Raw genomic sequence first — 2981 nt, 5'->3', positions numbered from 1 at the left:
TTATTTTTGTTTTAAATATTTCTAATAAGATCATATTTGAATCACAGAAAGATTTTGGTAGACCTCTTTTTTCTTTTATCTCTTTTTCAATTTATCAAACACTTTATGTAGTACTAGAATTAATTATTCTTTAAATATTTGATAGAATTAACTTGTAAGTCTATATGAACTAGATTTCTTTCCCTGAGGGCCAGAGGAACTGTTCATTCAAAAAAGACTCTGTGACTGAAGCTTTTGCTTCATTTACCTCTAGCCCTCAGGCCCTCCAGCCTTGAGCTCAAGGCTGAGCCTCCTACGGTTTAGGACTAATTTGATCTGCCTGGGTTAAACTAGGGAGCCAAAGCAAATTATTTAGTGTGTTAGATTATCCTATCCTATCCTTTCCCTGATTTTCTTATTTTCTCTTCCTCTTTTCATTTGTAAATAAGCTTCCATAAAATTATTTTGATTTAAGATTATTTTTAATTGGGGATTGATAATTATTCAATTCCCTGGTGACCAAACCTTTTAATATTCACCCAACCAAAACCCCTTTCTACCCCTTATATTACTACCTGTCTAGAATTTCTTTCACCCTTCCATTCTATTGGTCCCTTCACCCCCACCCCCACCCCATAAGCTTCTTTATAAAATATAAATTTATCCTGTTTTATCTCTTATCCTATTTCTCTTAGTATTACCCTGTGTTTTTACCCCTAGTTTTTATATTTTTGACATTTCATTCTATACAGTTTGTCACTGTTCCCTCTAAGTATACTTCTTTTAGCTACCCTGATGAAAATAACAATTTTTAAGAGTTACCAATATCATTTTTTCTTATAGTAATACTAATCATTTGAATTTATTGGGTCCCTTAAAATAAGGGTTTTTTCCCTTTATTAATTAGAAGTCTTCTATTTTATTAAATGACTATACTTTCCTCTGCAGGAATATAGGTCAATTTTGCTAGGTAATTGATTCTTGGTTATAGACCCACTGCCCTTGCTTTCTAGAATATCATATTCCATGCCTTCCAGTCCTTTAGTGTGGCTGCAGCCAGGTCCTGTGTTATCGTAACATGGTTCCATGATATCTGAATGGTTTCTTTTTAGCAACTCAGTCTTTTAGTTCTTGAACCTGGCTATAAAATTCTTGGGCATTGTCAATTAGGGATTAAATGCAGGAGGTGATCTGTGGACTCTTTCAATCTCTACTTCACCTTCTTGTTCAAGAATGTCAGGGCAGTTTTCTTGGATGATTTCCTGTAGAATGATGTCCAGGCTTTTTCTTTTATGATTTTTTGGTAGTCCAATAATTCTTAAATTATCTCCTTCTGGATCTATTTTCCAGATCTGTTGTTTTATCAATAACGTGTTTCATATTTTCCTCATTTTTTTTCATTCTTTTGATTTTGTTCTATAGACTCCTGCTGCCTTGTGAAGTCATTTGATTGTAGTTGTTGGATTTTAAATTTTAAAGACTGAATTTCATCCTTGGTTTTTTTTGGTCATCCTTCTCTTCCTGGTCTGTTTTATTGTGTAGGTCATCTTTCATTTTCTTTGCATCATTTTCAAGCTTGTCAATTCTGGCTTTCAAGACACCATTTTCTTGTTTTAGTTCATGTGCCTGTTTCCACATTACTTATTTTGCTTTTTGAAAAATTTTCCCAATTGTCTTCAGCCTCTCTTATTTGTTTTTTAATTGTGTTTTGAGTTCTTCCAAAGTCTGTGTCCAATTCACTGGAGTTCCTGTGTTTTTACTTGGTGTTCCTTGGTCCTGCTCTGTTCCATTTGCTCTTTGTTCATTACCTGGATAGAAGCTGTCAATTGTAATTTTTTTCTTTTTCTGTTGTTTACTCATATTATTTTTCCTTTCCCCATCATTGGATATACTTTTGCTGCTCTGTTTATTTGCTGGAACTGTGGGTTTGGGCTATTCTTTCCTGAAGGGGGTTCTTCTCTTCTCTGCTGATTGACTAGACTAGGCTTGTGGAGTACTAATGATCCCTGAGATTAGATCTTCCTCAGCTGGCAGCAGAAACTGAAGATGTAGGTGAAGGTGTGGAGGTTGAAGGTAGTTATCCTCATCCTCCTTTCTCTTCCTTTCTGGCTGCTGCCTCCCTGCCTTCTGCCTGGTCAGAGCCTTGAGCTTCCCACCATGGTACTCAGGTACTCAGTTGCAGTTGCAGCCTTCACCTTTGGATCCAAGCCAGATTCTTACTGTGGATCTCAGAGCAGTGCGTGCAGGACAGGTGTTGGAAACTGAGCTTCCATGCCCTCTGAAGGCTTCTTATCTGCCCTATTGATAGACTGGATTAAGCTGAGCTAAGCTGATCTGCAGATCTGGATGTAACCTGAGGCCAAAACCTCATGAGGCAGATACCCAAGATGGAAAGTGGTGGCTAAAGTCTGTGACCAGGATACACCTCTCCTCTAGCTGACTCCCTGTCATCTGTGGTCAGAGCCTTAAGCCTTGTGTAGCTGTGGTAGCAAGGCTTTCCCTCTGGATTGGAGCCCTTGCCAAAATTCCACCAACTACCCAAGTCTTAGCACAGTATATAGAGAAGGGATCCTGGGACCTTCTTTCTTTCCTTTTCTTAAATCTTAGAATTCAGCCTTCTCTGCGTATCTTTTTAAGTTGATTCAAGCAGGAGAGTTCCCTGGCACTGTCCTGTTGTTAGATTTGGTTTTCTGTCTTCCTCAAAGCAATTAATTTGTGTGGAAAGGTTTTCACAGGGGACTCAAATTTTGTTGCTTCTAAGTGGCCAGCTTGACTCTGCCACTCCTTATATTTGCTTTTGAAATACTAGTCTAGCTGATATGGGAGAGGCTATTCTGTAACAGACTGAATATAAGTTGAGTAATTCTTTGGGAAAGAAAAATTCCTAATTTCTCTCATTCAAAAAGATGTAGTCCTGAGCTCGCTTCGGCAGCCCATATACTAAAATTGGAATGATACAGAGAAGATTAGCATGGCCCCTGTGCAAGGATGACACACAAATT

General features: G+C 37.9%; 1 pseudogene; it reads left to right on the top strand.

The window, feature by feature from the left end:
* Nucleotides 1-2895: 2895 nt before the first annotated feature.
* Nucleotides 2896-2981, top strand: LOC123254674 (annotated as a pseudogene; the record flags this gene model as incomplete).

The sequence above is a fragment of the Gracilinanus agilis genome, unplaced genomic scaffold (assembly GCF_016433145.1).
Source record: "Gracilinanus agilis isolate LMUSP501 unplaced genomic scaffold, AgileGrace unplaced_scaffold28597, whole genome shotgun sequence".
In the NCBI taxonomy this organism is placed as follows: domain Eukaryota; kingdom Metazoa; phylum Chordata; class Mammalia; order Didelphimorphia; family Didelphidae; genus Gracilinanus; species Gracilinanus agilis.
The sequence above is the reverse complement of the archived record's forward strand: the minus strand, read 5'-3'. Positions and strand labels throughout refer to the sequence as shown.